We start from the raw sequence: 24,903 nt of genomic DNA, 5'->3' as shown, positions 1-24,903 counted from the left end.
GTTTCACTCAGATCTTATGTGAATGGTTGCAGTTTGTCTCCATTACAATATGATGCTTACTGATGGTTTAAATAGATGCTGCTGATTATTTTAAGGAAAAGTCCATTTATTCCTATACTCTCAAGTGTTTTTTAATAGGAATGGATGTTGGTTTTATCAAATGCTTTTCTGCATCTATGAGATGATCATATGGTTTTTGTTAATTTGGTTATTAACATGGGCAATTATATTGATAGTTTTCCTAATATTAGACCAGCCCTGCATTCCTGGTATAAATCCTACTTGATCATAGTGTATTATCTTGGAGATGATTTTCTGTACTCTTTTTGCTAATATCTTATTTAGATTTTAGCATCAATATTCATTAGGAGATTGGTCTATAATTTTGTTTCTCTGTTTTCAGCCTACCTGGTTTGGTATCAGTACCATGTCTGTGTCATAGAAGAATTTGGTGGACTCCTTCATTCCCTATTTTATCAAATAATTTATATAGCATTGGGGCCAATTGTTCTTTAAATGTTTGGTAAAATTCACATATAAATCCATCTGGTCCTGAGGATTTTTCTTAGGGAGTTGTTTAATTGCCTGTTCTATTTCTTTTTCTGAAATGGGACTATTCAAACAATTTACTTCTTCCTCTATTAGTCTAGAATTCTGTATTTTTGAGGTGATCATCCATTTCACTTGGGTTATCAAATTTATTGGCATAAGTTGAGCAAAATAACTCCTTATTATTTCTCTAATTTCTTCTTCATTGGTGGAAAGTTCTCCCTTTTCATTTTAAGACTACTAATTTCATTTCCTCCTCCTTTTTCTAATCAGATTTACCAAAGGCTTATCTATTTTATTGGCTTTTCATAGAACCAAATCTTAGTTTTATTAATTAGTTCAATAGTTTTTACTTTCAATATTTTAATTTCTCCTTTTAATTTAAATTTCCAATTTAGTATTTGATTGGGGGTTTAATTTGGTCTTTTTTAGTTTTTAGTTGCAAGCCCAATTCATTAATCTTTTCTTTCTCTGTTTATTCAAGTAAGCCTCTAAGGATATAAAATTCCCTCTTATTACCGCTTTGGCTGCATCCCACAAATTTTGGTATGATGTCTCATCATTGTCATTATCTTGAGTGAAATTATTAATTGTATCTATAATTTGCTCTTCACCCAATCATTTTTAAGATGAGATTGTTTAGTTTCAATTACTTTTTGGTCTATTTCCCCTAACTTTTGTTGAATAGTTTTATTGCATCATGATCTGAAAAAGCATTTACTATTTCTGCTTTCTTGCATTTAATTTCTAGGTCTTTTGTCCTTATATGGTGAATTTGTCTGAATAGGTTCCATGAACTGCTGAGAAGAAAGTATATTCCTTCTATCTCCATTCAATTTCTCCAAAGATCCAACATACCTAATTTTCTAATATTATTTACTTCTTTAATTTCTTTCTTATTTGTTTTGTGGTTTGTTTGTCTAATTCTGAGGTGCAAGGTTGAGATCTCCTACTATTACAGTTTTGTTGTCTATTTCTTCTTGCAACTCTCTTAACTTCTCTTTAGGAAGTTGAGTGCCATACCACTGGTGCATATATGTTTAATATTGATATTGCTTCGTTGTTTATGCTGCCCTTTGCAGGATGTAGTTACCTTCCTTCTCTCTTTAATTAGATCAATTTTACTTTTGCTTGATCTGAGATAAGGATGGCTACCCTGCTTTTTGACTTCACCTGAAGCATAATAGATTTGCTCCAGCCTTTTTACTACTCTTATGCATCCCCTGCTTAATGTGTTTCTTGTAAACAACTATTGTGGTTCTGACTTTTGATCCAGTCTGCTATCTGCCTCCTCTTTATGGGAGTTCATCCATTACATTTGCAGTTAGAATTACTAAATCTGTATTTCCTGCCATTCTAATAACCCCAGATTGTGCTTTCTTATTCTTGCCTCCCCAACCCTCTTCCCCTTTTAAACCATTCCCTCTTGTATCACGATGCTTATCCTCTTTATAATCCCTCCCTCCCCCTTTGAGTCTTTCCCCCTTCCTTCCTTATTACTCTTTTCTTTCCTTTTCCTCTCCCCGTTTTTAATGGGCGAGGAGAATTTCTCTAAAACAAATGTCAATTATTTTTCTTTGAGCCAACTCTGATGGAGTAAGATTCACATGTTCCTCCCCTCTCAAATTCCTCAGATATAGTTTCCTTAGCCTCTTTGTGGGATGTAGTTTCCCTCTTTTATCCCTCCTTCCACCTTATTCTGCCATCATCCCTTTTCCATATCTACTTCCTTTTTATGTTATATCAATTACAATCAAATTATACATATTCTTTTGTATATCCACAACGAAATACAATTCTCAGAGCTATTTTTACCTTTTCTGCATCTCTTGGTTCTATCTTCGGAGATCAAATTTTTGTTTAGTTCTGGTTTTCTTCAGAAACAAATGGATTTCATTTGTTTCATTAATGTCCATCTTCTTCCCTGGAAGAAATGCTCAAGCTTAGCTGGGTAGTTTATTCTTGGCTGCATCTCAAGTTCTTGTGCCTTTGGATATCATATTCAGGCCCTTCTTTCCTTTAATGTGAGGCAGCCAGATCTTGGTGATCCTTTTGTGGCACCTCGGTATTTAAATGGTTTTGGCTGCTTGTAAATTTTTCCTTAATCTGATAGTTCTGAAATTTGCCACAATATTCCTTGGGGTTTTATTTTAGGGTTTCTTTCAGAAGGTGTTCGATGAATTCTTTCAATGCCTATTTTACCTTCTGATTCTATTACATCTGGGCAGTTCTCTTTGATGATTTCTTGTAAAATAGTATCTAGGCTCTTTTTTCATCATAGTTTTCGGAAGAGTCAATAATCCTCAGATTATCTCTCCTAGATCTATTTTCCAAGTCTGTCGTTTTGCAAGTAATTAATTAGTGGTTTTCAGTTTGTCATTTTTTGTTTTTGCTTGACTAGTTCTTGCTGTCTCAATGATCATTAGTTTCAATTTGTTCAGTTCTAATTTTAAAAATTATTTTCTTCAATAGCTTTTTACTTCTTTCTGTATATGTCAATTGAGTTTTTGATGTATTGTTTTGGTCTGTGGAATTTTTTCCATTTCACTAATTTTTTTTAGTGAATTATTTTCTTTTTCAATTCACAGATCCTACTTTCTTGGGTGTTCTTTGTCTTTTCAATTCCACGGATCCTACTTTCTTGCAGTTCTTTGTCTTTTCAATTCACAAATCCTACTTTGTAGTAGATTCTTTATTTTTCAATTCGTATTTCAGGAAGTTGTTGCTCTCTTGTAAGGCTTCTTTTTCCTTTCCCATTTATCTTCTAACTCTCTTTTGAGACTTTTAATGGTCTCTTCTTGAGAGCATTATGTAAAGGAGGACAGTCTGATGCATTTTTGCTGTTTGGGGTCTCTTCAGGTTTGCTGACCTGCTCTTTTCTGCATAGAAGCTGTCGATTGTTCTTTCATCTTTTTATTCATGTTTTAAAAGCCTTTGGGTAGGTCTCCTAGGCAAGGGGTTACCAGCTTCCTCTGCAGAGCAGAGAAGGATGTAAACCATTTCCGGCTCGGAGGTATGGGAGTGCTCTGGGTGAGGTTTTCCCTCCCCCAACAGGAGTGGATTCAGCACTGGCCAAGATATCAAACTGCTTAGTAGGGCTAGGTGGATTATCGATTGCCCTTGGCTGGGAGACTAAGTGGTGAAAGTGTCACCTCCAGGCAGACCTCTTGTGGGGCTGTGGTATTGGCAGCTGACCGCAGACCGCAGACAGCACAAACTCTGCCCAGTGTCTGCCTGATGCAAATCAGCCCTGGAAAAGCTCATGGCTGGCAGGCTCCCCACTGCACAGATTGGCGCTAACCTGGGCTCGTCCTCCTGCTGTGCAGGATCACAACTGCCCCAAGGAAAAGCCTGTACTGAGGGTTGGGGCTGCGTGCTTATGCTGGATCTGTGCCTTCACCCTCAGTTTGAGACTCTCCTCGGAACCTATTTCTCTCCCAGTCTCTTGATCTCCCCCTGATTAGAACCAACCTTTTTGGCGAGACTGCCAGATTTTCTTTGGCGGTGAGTTGTTCTACTTCTTATCTTTACAAATTGTAGCAGTCAAGACTATTTTGAGGCTCGATATAATATTGATAAAGAGGGTAAGAGAAGAGCTTAGAAAGTCGTGTGTGTCTTCTCCGCCATCTTGGCTCCGCCTCCGCTCCTTCTTTCTTAATCAGTGTTGGTTCCCACTTATTTGGTCTTGCATTGATGAGGGAGGACTCAAGGCACTGTTTCCTTGGATAATAATGACAGGCTCTCATTATTTTTCTTCTTCCTCCTTCTGCTCCTCCTTGTCCTCATCTTCATTGTTGTCATGATCATCTTTTAGTTTTTCTTTTTTTCTTTCTCTTTTCTTTCTCTTTCTTCCCTTTCCTCTTTTACTTCATCATCATAATCTTTTTCTTTTTCATCAGTCTTCTTCTTATCTCCTTTTTTCTCTGGTCCTCTATTTTTCTTTGCTTCCTCCTCCTTTTCTAATTTTTCCACTTCTCTTACTTTTCCATCATTATCTTCTTATTTTTCTTTATTTCTTCTTCTATTACTTCTTTTTCTTTTTTCCTACTTTCTTTCTTCTTCCTCTTCTCTTCTTTTTCTCTCTAGCCCTGTCCTTTTCTTTCTCCTCTTTCTTCTTTTTCATCATCTCATCTTCAGCTTCTTTTTCTTTCTTTTTTCTTTCATTCTTGTTTTTTCCTTTCTTTCTGTTCTTGTTCTTTGTCTTCTTGTCTTTCTTCTTCCTTCTCTTCCTTATCTCTCCTCTGTTTCTTATTTCTTTTCTTCCTTCTTTTTATCATCATCATCTTCTTCTTCCTCCTCCTCCTCGTTCTTTTTGACATAGTAACTAAATTTGCAGAGTGAGGGATGCTGAAAAATATATAGTTGAATTAGAAAGTAGATAAGGGTTTGAAATATTTTCTCATTCTATCAGCCCAAATTTACTTTCCACATGTTAGTGTAGCTGAGGTCACAACAAGAAACTCACATTGTAAAGAAGGACACATGTGATTAGTAACTTTATTCAAAATAATCATTGAAATTGAAGACTATTTCAATGGGGGAAGCCTCCAGTAGTCAAAAAACCTGAAAATGGCTGCTTTTCTACTGCTGAAGGTGGAATTAAGTTGTTTTGAAATTTTCCATTTAAACCAAAATGTAGGTAAGGAAGGGTAGTATTCCAAGCATTAGAAGTAGACAGTATAATCTTGGAGACTAGACAGTCAGTGTAGGAAGTTTTGATTTATAACCTAGCCCTTTGTAACCTTAAGCATATCACTTCATCTCCCTGTGTCCCACTTTTCAGATCTGTAAAAAACAAAACAAAAAAAAACAAAAACAAAAAAAAGATGAAAGAAGAAAGGAAGGGAAATAAAAGGAAAGGACAGTAAAAGAAAGGAAATGATAGAAAAGGAAATAAAAAGGTGAAGAAAAGGAAGCTCATATCTTCCATGAGATGCTTGTTTGACTTACATAAATTTAATGGAGATTAAAGTTTGTTTCTGCCTCCTTATTGTACCTTATTGCATCTGAGGATATTCTCCCTCAAGGATTGCTCATGTGCTCAGAAGAGATATTAACTTTTGCAGTTTGGCAAACCCAGCATATCTATGTAATTCCATAGCAGTGATATGGAGGATAAAACTCCTCTCATTTCTTTAGAGGATTAGAAAAACCACACAAGATTGAGTAGATAACTTTTGATCATCTAGGCTTTTAAAATAAAATGTCTATCACATTTGGTGTGACAGCACAGACCTAGAACTTTAGTATCTTATTTTCAAATCAGAAAATAAAACTTGTGTATAAATTGAGTGAAGAAAAATGCAAATGGAAAATCTGTAAAATATTTATGTATCAGCCACAAGCATGTTTTCACAAACATAGTAATTCCTCAATGTAGTTTGCAAAATAATGCTGCAAGCTCATTAAGCTCTGAAGGATTAACATTTTAATTGATATAAAGCATTATGTCACCCAGTGAATACATGATAATATTTTGGCATTGATTGTACTTTTGTTGATATGTTCTTTGTCAATGTCCAAAATACCTCAGGGAAAAACTGCTCATCAACTTCTTGTAACAAATCAGCTAATAAAGAGGTTACAAATAGTCAAGATACATTAAATATAAAATTACCTCACTGTATCTCTCATTCCAGAACTAATATGATGAATACACAATCTTGTTTGCATTTGTGGCTGTTACTATGTGATCATTCTGTAAATTACCAATCTACAGATTTATGATACTAAATATTTCATTCACAGATCTCTGAGGTATGCAGATTTGTCCTATAAGCAATTCATATAAATAGGAACTATTTCACACTAAGAGAGCTGACCCTTTGATTTCCAGAGGTTCATGCTATGGGAAATTTTAATAATAAAAGCTAGAAGTCTTTAAGAAGAAAAAACTTGCTGGTAACCACATGAACACTGAAGAACTTATTTCATTATGTCCTAGGGTCACAGGGGTTAACACAACCATTTAGATCAAAACATTAAATGGTAGCTGATGGATGGAGAGCTGTTGCACTCCATTAAAGATGCTTCAGGAACTAAGTACTAATTATGGCTGATCCCCAGTCTACCATAGAGCTTGTTTGACATATTAATATAAATGAATAGAGCATTGTGCCCCTAAGCCCTTTCCTAATTTATAAAGCATGAATTTCCTTTCTGTGTATGAAGTTTTGCCCCTTAAAATGTGAACATACTTTATGTGATTGGCAATTAAGACTACAGTTGAATGAAGGCACTCATCCTTTATGAGATATTAAAAAAAAATAAATTGCCTGGTGCAATGAAGTAAGAGCATAGATGTATTAGACATCTGGGCATAAGAACTGGTGACTCAGAATACTCTAATTGTGCAAATGATGAACATCAAGTCACCAAGATGTTGATTGCTTTGATTGTTGCTCTTTTCTTTTTGTTTGTTTTCTTTTGCAATTTTATACTGCAGAAGTATATGTGATTTTTTTTTTTTTATCTATTGATGCTTACATTTGCCATTGTGATAAATTCAAAAGGAGATCAGCATATATAGTCAGAAAATGGACTTCAGACTCTTCTGCATGATCGTGGACAAGTAAATTAACAGCTCCCACTTTCCATTTCTACAAAATTGTCAACATTTATCATTATTTTGCTAAATAATATCACAGAAGAGGACAAATCAGTAATAGTTATAGGAAACCAGACAAAGATAAGTTTTGCTCAAACTGAAGACAATTCACAAGAATGGATGGAAGGTTAAGATGACAATACTTTAAAATATGAAGGACTGACATGTGAAAAATGGATTATGTAAAGTATCTTTGTCCAATAGAGAACATAACTAGGGGCAATGGATGAAAGTTATAAAGATGCAAATTTCAGTCTGATATTATGGACACACTCCCTAAAAATGAGAGCCATCTAAAAAAGTGAAAGGCTTTCCTCAAAAGATAGTGATTTCCTCCTTGTCAGTCTTCAAATAAAGGTTGTATGATTATTTCTGGATACATTGCAGCAGAAATGCTTTTTCATATAGAGATTATGCTAGATAGCTACAGAAGCCTCTTCCAGTTCCAAAATTCTATGGTTCTGTGGTCATTAGTAAGGCCACAGAATCATGATGGGGTGTTCCCAATAATGCACTCATGGGAATTATAATTCCCTTTACACAGAAGCTGGTCAGTCATATTATATCAATTCCATGATAATAATGAATTTGCCAGTGTAAGTGTCACAAGTTTGAATGGCATAAAACTATTATGTCTTTATAGTCCTCACTACACTCTATGTCCAAAAGGTATAATGACAACATCAACAATAATACTAACAACAATTTGTTAGAATGATGGACATAATAATTTTATACCTTTCATGATGAAAAAAAAAAACAAAACTCCTTCCATTAATTTCTTGGAAAACATAAAAGGTTTTATCATTCATTAAATTAAATCATGAATACTTTGGCAACACTGATTAGAACATGAGATGCCATTATAAAGTAGTTTTTAAGATTCACTTTTATTTTACTTTAAGTTCCATATTATCTTTTCCCATCTCCTATCCATCTATTGAGAAGGTAAGAAATACAAAACCCATTAGAAATATATTCATTAAAAACACTTTATAAATTAGCCATGTTCCTTAAAAAATCACTTATTGCTATCTGATGATGGATATAATTTTTCATCATAAATCAAATGGAAATGTGATCATTCATTGTGTTGATTAGCATCACTATGTTTATGATTGCCTTTTGATCCAACAATACTACTACCATATCCTCAATGAGATTAAATAGAAAAACATCTATCTACATAAAAATATTGATAGCAATATTTTTTTGTGGTAGCAAAGAATTTGAAATTGTAGGGATGCAATTGGAGGGTCAGTTGAGACATAGTAGAACAAGTAATGATATATTAATGAAATGGAATATCATTATAGTATAAGAAATAATGAAAAACATAGTTGCAGAAAGACTTGGAAACTGATGCCAAGTGAAGTGAACAGAACTAGGATATTTACTTTTACTCACTCTAGCAGAACTTATTCATACAAATTAATGATTTGCTTTGTGGAAACCATGGTCATTTATAGACACTTAAATTAAGTTGTGATTAATATACATTTTTTTGAGATATTTTTTATTATTTTCTTTATAACTATGGCATCTTTTTTTTTGATTTCTATGATAATGTCAAATCTCTGTCCTTTCAGTTTGCATTCCACTTTTTGGCAATGGCTGAAGCCATTGTGGATCAGCTCTGGTATACATAATGATAAAGCTGTTTTGGGTAAAAGATGAGCTGTGATTAAAAAAAAAAAAGCAACATGTCTGTATTTTAGTGTGACTTGTAATAGGAACCTAAAGGCCATTACCTTTAGAGTCACACATCATACATTTATATCCTACACGACTCACACAACTTTGAATTATGCAGAGCAATTTTCTGCTCCTCAGAATATTCAGCTCTTGATGAGTGGAATTGAAAGCAATTTTCAGTGAACATGACTTTTTCACCTTAAGGAATTTTAGAGGAAATTGTCTTTCTTGAGTTCCATCCAATGTCATTAAAGGAATGAAATATAATGTGTGTAGGAGAACATCTCTATCTTTCTTCCTATTATTTTATATTTCCTGAAGCTCTGACATTGATCAAAAATGTTTGTAATCTTCTAGAAAAAAAAAAAAAACATTTCAGACCAATTATATGGTATTATTTAAGTAATAACTTATGAATTATCTATTTTAGTCCAGTTTGGATATTGTTTTTACCCTCAGTTTCTTAGAGGATTACTTTTACTTTGAGAACATATTGAATAATATTATTTTCAGATGTGTTCATTTTACCTCAAATTTCTGAATCTCATTTTATTCATCTGATTATGTTTGGTATAGCTGTATTTTTTTCACCTTTTGATATACAATCATATGATATTCAAAGAGCCATTCTGACCAATAAGAAATATTATACTAAAACAGAGGAGCAAATTCAATTCTTCTCTATCAACTTTCAAAAGGCAATAGAATAAAAAGCACACTTGATGTTATGATACATTATAAGAATGTTGCTACAATAGACATGATAATAATTACATAAGCTACTTTAATGTATTTCATATGCTTTTCACAGAATGGAAAAAAAAAACAAGGTAACTAATATAATTATTATTGTTCTCATATTACATATGAATGTAAACTGAGATATTACATGCCTTGCTTTTAATCACACAGGTAATAAGGCTCTTAGGTAGTATTTTAACATATTTCCTAATCCAAGCTAATACAATCTTCGCATTATACCATATTTTTTCTAGAAATTTACATTCTGAAGGACCATAAACTTTTCCCAACTTCATTTTGATGAGGAAATTCTCTATTTGGAAAGTAGATTCTCTATTTGGAAAGCTGTAGCTGATTTTCATTAAATTGAGCTAAAATCTGGCTTAATTTAACATATACTTATGGCTTCCACTTTTGACGCTTGGAGAGATGTATAAAATACATTTCTTATTCATTTGATAGCCTTCAGTTATTGGAAGACAGTAGTCATAATCCCTTGATTTATTATTTTATCCATATTTTATTTAATTTAATTTCTTAAACTGACCATTGTGTAACTGAGTTTATGAAAACAGAAAAAAAATTAGTAAAAATTTATGAACTTTTAAAGTTTGCAAAATGTAATATAATTTATTTGATCTTCACATCAATCCTGTGAGGTAATGTTATTATTAATCTGTGTGTGTGTTTGTGTTTGTTTGTTTGTTTGTTTGTTTTTGGGGAGAGAGAGAGAGAGAGAGAGAGAGAGAGAGAGAGAGAGAAAGAGAGAGAGAGAGAGAAAGAAAAAGAGAGAGAGAGAAGAGAAAATCAAGGCTGTGAGAAATTGGAAGACTTCGAGACTTGTCAGGTCATACTCAGTAAATTTATGAGAGAGAATTTGAACTGGGGTCTTCCTGTGTAGATGTTCAGAGCCATATTCACTTAACTCCTTAAGAAAGTGCCAGATGGACTACCTGCCATCTAGGGGAAGTGGGAGAGGGAAGAAGGGGGAAAGTGGAACAGAAGGCTTTGCAAGGGTCAATGTTGAAAAATTACTCCTACATATGTTTTGTCAATAAAAAGCTATAATAATAATAAATAAAAAAGTGCCTGATGGAACATTTTCATACATAAATAACTCCTTTAGAATGGACCCCATTAATTTATCTCCTAACAATTACTTAAAATTTTGGACTTTTTCTTAAAAGTTATGTTTAACCTTCTTTTACTTGTTGACTATATAATTTTTATGCTAATTTTAGCCTCAAAGGTAATTAGTAACCCACACTGTATTCTTAAATCCAAGAATACATAATTCTGTAGGTCTAGGATTGCTATCACATTTCATCTCTAGAAAGTCCTCCACTGCCTCCTTGTGGCATGAAGGGTGATATAAGATTCTTAAAGGCAATGCCAGCAGAGAGTACAATTTATCAAAGCAGAAAATCTTAAGAGATGGAACTGGTGACCAGCTCAATGTGATCAATTTTATGTTTGAATTAATCTTAAAGATTATTTACCAAGTTATAGAGGAACCAAAATTGATGAGTAAATAAAAATTGGAACCAAGATTCAAGAATTCTTTTAAAGTATCTCAGTTTTAAAAGTAGATAATTGTATTAAATAATATCATCCAATGCATAATATTGTCTTAGTATAACATTGTCTATAAAGAAAATATTTATTCTAAGGCTTAAAATTAATACAACTGAGAAATTTTTATTCAATAGCCTTGATTATGCTAGAGTTTGAACCTACTAGTTTCTTTGGATCTTAATATCATTTCAGGAAAAATGTTACTAACAATCATAATTTTATGTAATAACGTATATATACAAAATGAAGGGCAGAGGATACTGTCTTGCCTTTTTTCTTTTTTCTTTTTTTTTTGCTTCTTATGTAGGGCATTTGACTTCTCTTTAACTCATTTTCTTCTTTAAAACAACAACAAAGAAAAAGCACCTTGTTATCTTCCAATTTTATACACCCTGTTCTTTTCATCTATTATATCATCATTCACCTCAGCCCTTGATTAATGGTGACCCTTCTGTTTGTCCAGGACACAGCCTAGATTGTTACCTTTGATCCAATCTGTTCCACCCTTCTTAGAGATTATCCCCACTATAATCTACTTTTCTTTTAATAGTCAATTTCTATCTATAGTTACTTTCCCTGCTATATAGAAACATTGCCCATCTCCCCAATCTTAAAAATAAAAGTAAAAATAGAGAGAGTTCAGCTTGATGTACCATCCAAGCTATTTATTGTCCTAGATTCCTTCTCTTCTTCTGAGTTAAATTCCTAGGAAAACATATCTACATAGTGCCTTCCTTTTCATTCAATATCTTCCAAATCTTCACCAATATGCTGTCCAGTTTCAATATTTACCCCAAATGATCCTTTCCAAAATTACCAATGATATCTTGATTGGAAAATATAGTAATTTGGGGAAAGAAAAAGCCCCATTATTACTTTTCCTGCTTTGTCTCTTTTTTTTTCTCCTTAAGGTGTCCATCATAGAGAAGCCAATGGATACACCTCAAGTGCAACTTGGAATTAACTGTTCTTATAAATACTTGATAGAATTTATTTATAAATCTAGACAAACCTTGTTTTTTCTTTAAGTACCTCATTTATGGTTCTGTAAATTTCTTTAGTGTGATATTAGGTTATTATCCTTCTATTTTTGTTAATCAAGATTTTTTTTTTTTTTTTTTTTTTTTTTTTTGCCTTTGGAAACAATCTATTTCCCCTTAGCTATAATTTTTAATAGACTATTATAACTGGTCAACACAATTTTCCTTTATTTATTAAAATTTAATTTTCCTGTGAACAATGTGGCTTTTCTTTATCTTTAGAAACAGGTTCCAAACTACCTATTTTAAGAATCATCATATTTTTGTCTGTTATTGAACTTATTAATATATTTTTACAACTTCTACTTGTTATTTCTTTGGTGGTATTTTGATATGTTGTTCATGTTTTTATTTTACAATTTCTTGTCCAATTAATGGATCCATTCCTTTTCTCTTTGTTTTCTTAAAGAAAATATTGAGATATTTTAATATCTAGGTGTGTATATAAATATTTTAAGTTCTATTTTATCTGCAGTACATAAATTTAACTATATTTTCTCATTATTCTTATTTTCTTTGATAAAATTTTCCATTTTCCCTACCCCTTACCTTGGACATTTTCCAACTTTCACACCCTTTGAAGGTTAAGGTAATTTTGTGCAATAATCTCTATGTATGTAGGTAGGTTTGCTTGTATGTAATTATATTCAATTTTCTTTTATTTTCTCCTCAAACTACTTCTTCCATGGTGATATGCTTTTAGTCATATGAATCTATTTTATGCAGTAAGGATTTATCTCTATTTTTACTTCCCTTTTGCTCTTTCTTTTTTTTTTTTAAAAAAACTTTTTATTTCAAAACATATACACAGATAATATTTGAACATTGACCCTTGCATAACCTTTTCTTTCAGATTTTTCTCCTCCTTCCCCCATCTTCTCCCCTTAATGGCAAGCAATCCAATATATGTTATACAATTTTAAAATATATGTTAAATCCAATATGTATAAACATATTTATACATTATCTTGCTGCAATATGAAAACTGGATCAAAAAATAAAATAAATGAGTAAGAAAACAAAATGCAAGGAAACAACAACAAAAACAGTGAGAATGTTATGTTGTTATCTACATTCAGTTCCCACAGTCCTCTCCTCAGTGTTGATGGCTCTCTTCATCACAAGATCATTGAAAATGGCATCAGTCATTTCATTGCTGGAAAGAGTCACATTCATCAGAATTGATTGTCCCATAATATCGATGTGGCTGTATACAGTGATCTCCTGGTTCTGCTTATTTCACTTAACATCAGTTCGTATAAGTCTCTCTAGGCCTCTCTAAAATCATCCTGATCATTTCTTATAGAACATTAATAATCCATAACAGTCATATATTATAACTTATTCAGTCCTTCTCAAACTGATAGACATCCACTCAATTTCTGATTTCTTTCCACTATGAAAAGGGTTGCCACATTTTTCCAGAAGCAGGTCTCTTTTCTTCCTTTAAGATCTCTTTGGGATATAGACCTAATAGAAACACTGCTGGATCAAAGGGTATACACAGTTTGATAACTTTTTGGTCATAGTTCCAAATTGCTCTCCAGAATAGCTATCAGCACCATATCTATGTCATAAAAAGAATTTGATAGGCCTCTTTTGTCCTTATTTTTTTTCAAATAGTTTATATAGTATTGAAATTAGTTGTTCTTTAAATGTTTGGTAGAATTCACATGTAAATCCATCTGGCCCTGGAAATTTTTTCTTAGGGAATTGATTAATAGCTTATTCTATTTCTTTTTCTAAAATGGGACTATTTAAATAATTTATTCCCTCTTTTGTTAACCTTGGCAATCTAAATTTTTTCAGATATTCCTCCATTTCATTTAGATTACCAAATTTATTTTGTTTTCTTTTTTCCTTTTTTAAATCAAATTAACTAAAGGTTTATCTATTTTGTTTTTTTTTTCATAAAACCAAATCTTAGTTTTATTTATTAATTTAATAGTTTTCTTATTTTCAATTTTATTAATCTCCCCTTTTATTTTCAGAATTTCAAATTTGGTATTTAATTGATTGTTGTTAATTTCTTCTTTTTCTAGCTTTTTTAGTTGTAAACCCAATTCATTGATCTTCTCTTTCTCTATTTTATGCAAGTAAGTATTTACAAATAAAAAAAATTCCCCTTATAACAGTTTTGGCTGCATCCCAAAAATTTTGGTATGTTGTCTCATTATTTTCATTCTCTGAATAAAGTTGTTGATTGTATCTGTGATTTACTCATTCATTCTTTAGGATTTGATTATTTAATTTCCAATTAATTTTTGCTCTATTTTCTCCTGGTCTAGTATTGCATGTGATTTTTATTGAATCATGATCTGAAAAAATTGCATTTCTATTTCTTCCTTTCTGCATTTGATTTTGAGGTTTTTACGCCTTAATACATAGTCAATTTTATATAGGTTCCATGTACTGCTGAAAAAAAGTAAACTCCTTTCTGTCTTCATTCAATTTTCTCCAAAGATCTATAACTTTTGTAACATTCTATTTACCTCCTTAACTTCTTTCTTATTTATTTTGTATTGATTTATCTACTTCTGAGAGAGCCAGGTTGTTTAATATTGACATTGTTTCATTATCTGTGGTACCCTTTAGTAAAATACAGTTTCCTTCTTTATCTCTTTTAATTAAATCTATCTTTGCTTTTACTTGATCTGAGATCAGGATTGCAACCCCTGCTTTTTCTTTTTTTTACTTCACCAGAAGCATAACAGATTCTGTTTCAACTCTTTACCTTCATTCTGTCTTTATCACTCTGCTTTAAATGTGTTTCTTGTAAACAATATATTGTAGGATTCTAGTTTTTAATCCAGTCTGCTATCTGCTTCTGTTTTATGGGAGAATTCATCCCAGTTAAAATAACTAATTCTGTATTTCCTACCATCTTATATACTCTAAGTTATGCTTTTCTCTTTACTTTCCCACTATCTTTATATACTTATATCCTCTCCAGTATTTTGCTTCTAATGACCATCTCCCTCAAATAATCCTCTTCTTTAGAGCTTCTCTCCATTTTTTAAACCTTTTTTTCCCTAATACTTCTGTTTTCCCCTCTATTAGTCTTTCCCTTTCTTTTGCCCTTTCCCCTTCCACTTCCTTATGAGCTGAAATAAGTTTCTCTCTGAAAACAAATATGCCTAATATTTTCTCCTTGAGCCAAAACTAATGAAAGTAAGATTCACATAATGCTCATTGCCCTCCATTCTTCACCTCAATTATAACAGATCTTCTTTGCCTCTTCATGAAATATAATTTCTCTTATTTTATCTCTTTTTCCCTCTTTTTCCAGAATGGTTCTCTTTTCACCTCTAGTTTCTTTTTCATGTTATTATAATAAAATTAAATTGTAGCCTCACTCTTTAAGTATGCCCATAGGAGAAATCTAGTTCTCAAGAGTTCTGTGTTTTTTTTTTTTTTTTTTTTTAATGTTTTTTGTGCTTCTCTTGAATTTTATTTGGAGATATCAAATTCTTTGATCAGTTCTGGTCTTTTCATTAGAAATAGGTGAAATTCTTCTATATCCTTGAATGTCCATCTTCCTCCCTGAAAGGTAATGTTCATTTTAGCTGGATTACTGATTCTTGGCTATAATCAAAGTTCCTTTGTCTTTTGGTATATCAGATTCCAAGCCCTTTGACCCTTTATGGTGAAAGCTGCTAGGTCCTGGGTAATCTTAATTGTGGCTCTTTGATATTTAAATTGTTTCTTTCTGGCTGCTTGCAATATCTTTTCCTTGGTGCAGTATTTCTGAAATTTAGCCATGACATTCCTTGGTATTTTAACTTTGGGGTCTCTTTCAGGAAGTGATCAATGAATTCTTTCAATAGTTATTTTACCTTCTAATTCTAAGACATCTGGGCAATTTTCCTTTATGATTTTCTATAAGATAATGTCTAGATTCTTTTTTTTTTTTTTCATAATGGCTTTCAGGAAGTTCAATAATTCTTAGATTGTCACTCCTAGATCTATTTTCCAGCTCATTTGTTTTTCCTAAGAGGTATTTCATATTTTTTTACTGTTTTTTTTTCATATTTTTGTTTGTGTTTGACTGATTTTTTAGACTTACTAAGTCATTCACTTCCATTAGTTCAATTCTAAGTTTTAGTGTATTATTTTCTTCGGTTACCTTTTTTGGCTCCTTTTGTATTTGGCCAATTGAATTGTTTTCTTCATTGCATTTTTTTCTATTTCACAAATTTTATTTTTCAATGAATTGGTTAATCTATTTTGTAAGGGGTTATATGCTTTGTCCATTTTATCTATTCTATTTTGTAGGGAATTATATGCTTTTTCCATCCCTTCATGTAAAAATCTCATTTCCTTTCATTATTTTTCCTTGAACTCTCTTTTAAAATCCTTTAATGCTATCTTTCAAGCAAGCCTTGTGAAATGGGGACCAGCTCATTTCTCCATTTGTGGCTTTATCTGGAGTTGATTTGCCTTTAGGAACCTCAGGATTTGAGATTTCTTCTTCTCTCTCTCCATTAAAGCTGTTTATGAGGAGAGGATTTTTATGTTTTTGTTTGTTTGTTTTTGCTCAATTTTAAAAGATTTTTTTTGTATCTGCTCTTACCAAAAAGGAGCAACAGCTGCTTTAGTTTTCCCTGGAGGAGTTCTACTAAATGACTTCTGCTGCTTCTTTAACATGGCAAGGTCCTATGTTCTCTTGGTGCTCAGTGGTTTACAATTTGCTATTTGTAGCAAATCTGCCAAACCACCTGCTTGCAACCAGGGTACAGTAGCATAAGAAGCTCACAGAAGATCCCCAGATGCTTGGAAGCTGCAGCGCTCTGACTCCTGTCCCTAGCTCTTTGCTTCAGGCTTTCTGTACTGTGGTGTTGGCTCAACAGGCTGCTCCCCACCCACCCATTTGAAACAGACCTGTTCTGAAGTTCTTCCAAGCATCTTATTCTGGAAATGTGTTGTACTCCAAATATTTGTGTGTTCTTTGACTCCAGAACCAGTTTAGAGGCTTAATCTACTGTTCCTTTGAGAGGTCAGAGGAAGCCCCTGAAAGTCATGTCTGCTCTCCCCCATCTTGGATGCACCCCTATGTTTTTATCTTAAGAATATTAGAAGAGGACAAAACTACAACTAATAATCCCTACTTTGACCTAGTTACAATAAATCTAGAATATTGGACATATACTTGTGGTGTTCTTTTTCCAAAACACAGCCAGGTGATAAAAGTTCAGATCTTTTATTGTGTCCTTCAATATACCCCGGTTAGCTCAGGCTTATCTCTCTGCTTGGTTCCAAGAGCTCTTGAAGCTTTGTCCTTGGCTTCTGCTTCTGCTTTCTTCAGCCTCCAGCCAGTACCAAGTTGGAAGATGCAATGAATCTCTTGCCTCGAAGACAGGACTTCCTCCCAAAGTGCTCCTCTCCGACCCCAATCAATGTTCCCAAGAAAACTACCTCAAGTGGCTCACTGAAGCTGTATTTATGCTACTTCTCTGAGAGTGGGATTGTGGGATATCTCCCAGCATGCTCTCTGAAATCTCCCAAACATGTGAGCTCCAATGAGTACTTAAATACTTATGAGCTCTCTAAAGGTATGAACACAAGCATCGTTTCTATCAGTTGTACTTTTTACCTTGTTTCAAGTTGTGGGCCAAAATATCTCCTTCTAAGATGAAATCAATCATATTGAACCATGCCAAATTAGATAATTATTGTCTCTATCAACTCCAATGGCTTAACAGTTTGTAAAGATTCCAACATATACTGATGAATAAATTGTAGGAAAAATCCTGTCAAGTTGGAATGCATTCAAAAACTGATAATTGGGATAATATAGGAATTAAAAATCATTCCACAAAGTTTGATTAAAGCATGTATAACTGAGTGGCTTAGCAGGATGATATATGACAAATATGATGGCCAAAAAATGATGTTTTCAAGAATTACTGAGTTTCAAAGGGAAATTATTTGATTTTTTTTTCAAAAAGTATATAACTAGGACCAATAGGCAGAAATTACAGGTAGAAAAATATTAACTGAACATAAGAATAATAAATGTAGTGCTATGATATAATTAACTACTTTGGGAGGTAGTGAATTGCCTAGTTGTGTTATAGATAGAATTTTTCTTTAAGTAATAGTTAGATAACCCCTGAAGTTCTTTCCAGTTTTGAGAGTCTTTAATTCTATTATTCCATGACTTTGACTATTTTTATCATTGATATTAAAGATATTTGACCAGTGAGATCCTAATTACCTTGATATCCTAAATCTGAATATTAGAGATGTTTTTGGTATTCCATTCTTATCTTGGGGGAGAGAGAGTTTTATAAATTACTATTTTTATTAATGAGTTTTTTGAAATAGCTTAAAGATAGATTAAGAAAATGGTTAATATTTTGGGTCTCACAAATTTCATAAATTGAGACAAGATGAATTTAATTTATATGTAATTAAGTATTTCTTGATAGATCATGGAAAAATGAAATGTAGTGATTTGCTTGGAGAAGTTGTATAATCTCCCCAGGCAGAAAAATAAACTTTATCTTTGAGTCAATTACAGCAAAAAACTTTTATATCAAGTTCACAAAAAATATGAGAAAGAAAACAAAACTAAAAAAAAATGAGTAGAAGAATTTATGGAGATTTGTTAAAAGAAAATGGGGAAAAAAACAAAGTACAAATCTTGTGGATAAAGACTTTTATAATCAAAATAGTGAAACCTACATATGTTTAATCAAAGTGAGAAAAGCACTATTTAGAAGTTTGTAGAATAGAAGAGAAATATGAAATAAGGAAAAAGAGTAAATACTAAAATCTATCAACTTATAAAAACCAAAAATGTGGGTGATCTTTCAATTTGTTTGATGGAATACATAAACATATATGTAAACATATGCATTATATGTTTAACAAATATATGTGTTATATAAGCATAGATACTTGCATTTATAAATATATACATATAAATTTATGTGTGTATATAAAATGTTTTTTAAAACAACAAAAAATCCATTGGAATGCTGACCTTTTTATATGTAAAACTAGTTTTTTTTTTAAATTTTGTTTAAAAATAGGGAAAGAGGTAAGAATACCCTTCAGGTATTAGTCACAATTCTTCTAATTCTTCCCTAAAATCTCATAACAAGGGAAAAGGGAGATTGAGGGAAATCAAAATTTAAAACTATGTCAACAAATGAATAAAATAATAAATTCCAGTAAATAACAAATATAGTCCTTAAATCAATTTATACATACACAAAATAAATATATATGTATGTATATGTTACATACATATTATATTATCAATAAAAATAACATACAAATGCATATATATGCAGTTATATTTATATGGAAGTTTTATGGTAGCTAGAGAGTCCCCTGGATAGATAATTAGGAGTTGAATCAGGGAGATCTGAGTTCAATCTGACCTCAGATACTTACTAGCTGTGTGACCCTAGCTGAGTGACTTAATCATTACTTGCTTCAGTTCATCATCTATAAAAATGGGGGCACACTGGAAAAGGAAATAGTAGACCATTCCAGTATCATTGCCATGAAAAACCCATGGAAAAATCCATGGAATCAGAAGAAATTAGACATAATGGAACAGCAATAAATGTATAATTTAAAATATTTATAAATTATATATATTGATACAAATATGAATATAGTGTATATGCATATAGTATAGCAAACTATGCATATAGTATATGTACATACACACATACAATTTTTCTTTCAAGCTTCAACCAAATTTAAGTTACTCAAAAAATAGTTTTATTTTTCACCAGTTTGTAAATTCAGGTATGCTTTACTGGTGGTGAACAATGAATATAATTACTATGTGATGTCTAAGATAATATTGTATTGCCTGCATAAGGAAATATACAATAAATGAAGAAAATAATGAATTAATAATGAAACTTTTTAAACTCTAACTTACTGCTTGAAAATGCATAGGAAATGTGTTCTTGCTAATGATTTATATTTCATGCTATGATTATGAAATTCCCTAAGGAAAAATATTTGCTAAACATTGTTTGGTCTAAAGTTCATTATTTGCTTGTTTTATGACTATTGAGGATATAAGATATGAATACCAGATACACCTGGTCTGTTGGGAAGATAAGTAATTGATAATTCAGTGCTGCAAAGATTTTGTAAAGTATCATATTATCCTTTCACCTCTTTATCCCACCAGGTGCTAAAAAATGCATTCTGTTATGAAAGCAAGAAATAAATTCCCTGAAGCCTGCCTAATTTGAAACTAATTTCTCAGCTGCCAGTTCAGATTTAGAAGTGACTCAGTGAACTAGGGAAATTATCTATACTTTAAATATTAGAAAAGATGAAGATAAATCATTTGATATAATGAAACATTGTTCAAGAAAGGAGAGAAATTAAAGGTTGCTGTTGTTTCTGCTACTCAGTCTTCTCATGTTGTTTCTTTCCTTTGTTCCATATCTCCCCCATTATTATTGTCTTGTTTCCCTTTCCTAACCTATCCTTTGCCCAACACTTTGGAAGCTCATTCCTTCTTAGGTGAGAATGCATATATGTGTATTAAATTAATTTCTCTGCAGCTGATGTGTTTGTTTGCTTAATATAGGCCAAAGGAAAGATTTGTTTATATTCATCAAATCTGCAATTTGATTAAGGCTTTGAAGTCATCTTCACATACAAATTCACTATCTTGTAAATTTGTATTCACCAGTAAAAGCATGATTAGGGTTCCCATATTTCATTTCTACAAATTTTAATTGTGATAAAATGCTTCCTCTCTTCTCTCCCCCCCCCCAAAAAAAAAAGATATGAAAAGAAAGAATTGTAATGAATATTAAAATAGTTTTAATTCAAAAGAAAGGAAATTCTACAAGATAAAGTATTATAATTATTAATTATTATACTATTATACCTTATACAGATTAAAGTATTAAATGCATTTTTCATTTGTATAGACAGTTTGTCCATTGGTGTAAATCTCAGTACACTCATGTTTTCCCATTTGAATTATTATGTTTCTATGCATTTCTATAAATTCTTCTAATATCCTTGAAACTTTCCTTTGAATCTTTAAATATTCATAGTCATAATATAGTTCAAGTGCAACTCAGAAACCACTCACTATTAACTATATTTGCATAAGAATCTTTCAAGAAACATTCCAAGTAGCTATTTAGCCATTGCTTAAAGATCTCTGCAGAGATTCCCTTACTTTCCAAGGCAAGCCATTTAATATTCTATGTACTAGTTAATCATTTAACCTCCCTAATTGTAATCAGTTGATTTTGTTGCATAACCAGACCATTTTCCTTTCCAGGTCAGACATATCTTGAATGATAGTAAGTGTTATGAAGACTATGTTGTCATCATTGTCAAATATGCTTTCATGTCATTATGAATGCCATGTGTTTTTCATACAGAAATTGTTATTCAATAAATCACTGATATATATAACATCAATGGAAATATATTTGTATTTAAGAAGTGTTTGTTTTATGTGTGAGAGAGAACATCTTGTTTTAATTAATAAAAATAATATTAATAATCTAATCAAAATTACTACATGATTTTTCAAATTTAATTTATCCTATTTTCTTCTTCCTATTCAGTTCTGGAACTACTCACTGTCTATCTTTAGTACCTGTCCAAGAGATACATAATAGTAGCATAATTTAATAAACTACATGTAATGTTTGGGCTAATTCTCTGACGGCCCTAGGGATAAGCCCGAGGCCTTGGGCTTAGTGGGGGAGTGAAGTGAAGGAGATAGGAGAGCCGCCATATGGCTGGTCAAAGATGAAGTCTAGACTGGAATCTGGAGCCTGAAGTCTTCTCTGTGGCTGAGATACCTGTGGTCAAGAAAGCCCTCTGTTTCTGGGACTCCCCTTAAATAACTCAGCAAGACTATATCACCACACCACACTGTGAATTCGCTGCTGTAGAACATCACATAACCACATTACCTTAAGTATATGCCAACTAGATTGATCACATCATTATATTACATCACATGTGTGCTTAAAGAACCACCATCTCACACCAAGTAGGTACTTAACTACAAGCACTGTGCTGTTTTGGATTCAAGTACATCCTTTCAGACTTCTGCCTGCTACATCTCCTGCTTTCTTTTGTTTTGGAACACAGGTGATCATGCCCTCCCTATTTTCTCAGGGAGGGAGGTGAAAACACCAAAAAGAAATGGGGAGTCAAACCAGATATTAGCTGGTTTCCTCTGAGCTAAAGGATACTTGAAAAAGGTATACATAATTCCATCAGTATGGGAGATATTACACAAGCACACAGTAGTATAACTCAGGCTAATAGTGATGACTCTCCTCACAGCTGTGCAGGCTCAATGTAATGTAACAAACATGAGTTATACATACAAATAGTGATATAACAAATAATATGAATCAGCATGGTATTGTAAAAGATTTCCAGAAGTCCTAGAAGAAGGGTATGTAAATAACAATCACACGAACACCTTCAGCAGCCAAGCAACCAATCTATTATTCATTATTTCATGTATCAGGGAATCCAATGATTCCTGCAAGTTTTGAAGTCCTGCAACAGCCCCATCATGTGTTAGGGAATACAATGGTCCCTGCAAGTTTTGAAAGTCCTTATCATGTCTCAGGGAATCCAGTGATTCCTGAGGGTTTTCAAGTGCTACTACAGTCTTATCAACAATTTTTGATGTTTGTGAGTAAATTGCCATAGCTGCCATGCTCTTTTAGTGGTGAGCACAGTCAGCTATGGAACCACCCGATGTTTCTTGGGTCTTCTCCTTCATTTCAAAGGTCTGCTTCATCTGTCTCCAATGGACAAGGCTAATATGGCTCAGTTGCACCCATCTGATTCCTTCTCAATCTGTAAAGATATAAGCAAACCCTCTCCCCCAAGTAGTTAACCTATCTGGTCCCTTCCATTCACCACTTTCTGGATCTCTTCACATCATCTGGTGATTATCTTAAGATAGTGGAGCTGCTCGCACTGGACACTGCCCTTCCGGTGGGTTATAAAACCTGTTTGCCTGAGGCAGTGCATCTTTGTTAAAAATAAAAAAAAATTAATAGTGTAAAGAGCTAAATTTAGAAGTTCTCTAAGGTTACCTGTGACTTTCCCTTTCTTTTGTTTTTGGAGGAGCATCTTGATGTTTCTGTTTGTCCTCTCTACTATTGCCTGTCCTTGAGGATTAAAAGATATGCCAGTGGTGTATAAATCTGATACTGTGCACAAAAGTGTGCAAAAATGTTTAGAAGTATATGCAGGTCCATTACCTGTTTTTATTACTTGTGGCACACGCATAATTGCAAAAGCTTATAAGGAATTCAGTGATCATTTGGGCTGTCTCTTTTCCTGCTAAGTAAATGCTAAAAAGGTGTCTACTAGACCATGGATAAAAGACAGACGACCAAAACATTTATAATGGGTCACATCCATTTGCCAGATTTCATTGGGTTTCAAACCATGAGGGTTCTTCCCTGGAGGGAGCATAGGAGGGTGGAAAAGAATGCAAGTTGTGAAGCCTTTTACTATGCTCCTAGCTTCTTCTTTTGCTATTCCAGATTGTAAATGTAAAGCTCAAGCAGCCTGATGATGTTTAGAATAAGATTCTTGGGTTGCCTGAAATAAAGGCGTATTAGCTAATATGGTTAGCCTTTGAATTTCCACCAAAAAGAGGATCTGGAAGATCACTGAGTGGACATGAAAGATGCTTTCTCACTTGCTCTTGAAGTTCCTTAAAGAACTTATATATTGGAAGCTACAAATTTTATTGGGGCTGTGGCAATTCTTTGTATTACACCTACTGAATAGGCCAAATCAGATATTATATTTATATCTCCTGAATTATAAGACTAGCATGATTGCATGCAATTCATTTGCTGAGTGGACTGAAAAGGAGTTCTGACTAGTCTCTTTATAGGTAAGTCATGAGAGTATAATGCACAAATGTTATGTTTGGATGCATCTGTAAAGATAGTTGGTCCTTTAAGAGGAACCTTAGAAACCTTTTCTTCAAGAATCCATCACCAATTATGTAATAGATTATTTTTAATGGAGACCCATGTGTAAAATTCGGAGCCATAGCCAATAAAATTTGCCACTCTGGGGTGGTTTCACAGCATACATTAAATTGTGCATTGATATAAAAGGTATACTTATCCCAGATAATTGTACTGGTTGCTTAATGGCTTTTAATAAAATTCTAGCCACAAGCACTGAGTAAGGAGTAAGGCTTTATTCTGCTTGTGCTGGGAAGTTCATCCACTCTGTCACACTGTCTCCTTGATGAAGGACCACTGTGGTTACCCCTTTTGTAGCAAAAACTGTTATTTCCAAGGGTTTCTGAGAGATTCTTTCAACCACATTGGATTAAGACAGTTCAAATTCTCTCAAAGCCTGTTGAGCATCTTTGGTAAGCTGGCATAGTGAGTTTAAAGCATTGTCTCCCCTTATAATGTCATATAATGGTTGCAGTTGATAAGTAGTTAAGCCTAACACTGGACGTATGCATTGGATATCTCCTATCATTTTCTGAAAGTCATTTAAGGTGTTTAACTCTTCTGTTCTTTTTGTAAATTTTTTATTTATTAATGGCTTTTTATTGACAAAAATATGCATGGGTAATTTTTCAACATTGACCCTTGCAAAAACTTCTGTTCCAACTTTTCCCCTCCTTCCCTCTACACCCGCCCCTAGATGGCAAATAGTCCCATACATGTTAAA

The sequence above is a fragment of the Sarcophilus harrisii genome, chromosome 1, assembly GCF_902635505.1.
Source record: "Sarcophilus harrisii chromosome 1, mSarHar1.11, whole genome shotgun sequence".
NCBI classification, from domain to species: Eukaryota; Metazoa; Chordata; class Mammalia; order Dasyuromorphia; family Dasyuridae; genus Sarcophilus; species Sarcophilus harrisii.
The sequence above is the reverse complement of the archived record's forward strand: the minus strand, read 5'-3'. Positions refer to the sequence as shown.